A 1,355-nucleotide genomic window follows, 5' to 3' on the forward strand; every position below is an offset into this window, starting at 1 on the left:
ATACTTTACTCTTCATTCAGAATCAAATGGTTTTTGCTCTGCTTTTGGATGGTATTTTCCATAACCAGTCTGTCAGGAATTCCTGTGATCACTGACCTCCGGAGAGCAGTTGAGATGATCATAGTTACTTATCTTACAATGTTACTGTTAGTGGGTATAGTGTTCTGTTCTACTCAATTCAATCAGCATCGGTTCGTGCAAGCATTTCTATGCTTTTCTTAAATCTGGCTGCAAATGATTTCTTACAGAACATTAGCACTTGATAATCTTCATATGCTGTAAGTTGTTTAGTCATTCTCTACTTGGGGTACATCCTTTCAACTTTCAGTTCAAAAAGATCATTTTTAAATGTCCAAATAAAATTCATTCCATTTATCATCATTCTAATTTGTTTAATTTGTTTTTTTTACTTTTAGGTGGTGGAGTCAAGTGACTTGCCCAAGGTCACACAGCTAGGCAATTATTAAGTGTCTAAGGCTGGATTTGAACTCAGGTCCTCCTGACTCCAGGGCTTGAGCTATATCCACTTTGCCACCTAGCTGCCCTCTTCATACTAATTTTTAAAAGTTGTAGTTACTGCTAAGGAACTGACACTGAAATCATTAAAGCGGTTCCAATACTGGGTGTGAAATGAGTGACTTGATCTTTAGGAGGTTCTACCACAACATGTTATCCTTATCAATATTATATATAAATTTTTGCTCATTTATTTGCCAATTATGGTTTATAAAGTGATTGTTGCTGTTATTGTTTTTCATTCATTTCAGTCATTTGTGATTATTCATAACTCCCTTTGGGTCTATCCTCTCAAAGACATTAAAGTGGTTTGCCATTTTCTACTATAACTAATTTTGCAAATGAGGAAAATGAAACAAACAGAGTAAAGTGACTTTCTCAGGGTCTTTAACTTAAAAAGTAACTGAGACCAAGTTTTGACTCAGGGCTACTGGGCTCAGGTGTGAAATTAATTGATATTAATTTCTAGAAAAGTTTTATTGTATTAATTGACATTCTTGAAGAACTTTGATTAAATTCAGTTAGATTGCAGTCACAATCAAGCAACATTCAATCAGAGCAAAAGCCAATCAGGTCATCATATCTGCTTTTGAGGACTGCTCCTGAAATGCATGAATTTCAAATAGATTTAAGTCAAGTTAGAATAAAGGTGTTTACTTTAATAAAATAACAAATTTAATTCTCTTCCTAGAAATATATTGAGGGGAAATTAAATTCCACAAATAAATTTATATCTTTTCTGAAAAAGGATTTTTAAATGATTTTGATCTATCATAATTCTCTAATTGGCCTCATGAACAGACTTGGTTATGGATAGATGGAAGAAAAGGAAATCATTT

The sequence above is a fragment of the Macrotis lagotis genome, unplaced genomic scaffold (genome assembly GCF_037893015.1).
Source record: "Macrotis lagotis isolate mMagLag1 unplaced genomic scaffold, bilby.v1.9.chrom.fasta BILBYCTG006, whole genome shotgun sequence".
NCBI lineage: Eukaryota > Metazoa > Chordata > Mammalia > Peramelemorphia > Peramelidae > Macrotis > Macrotis lagotis.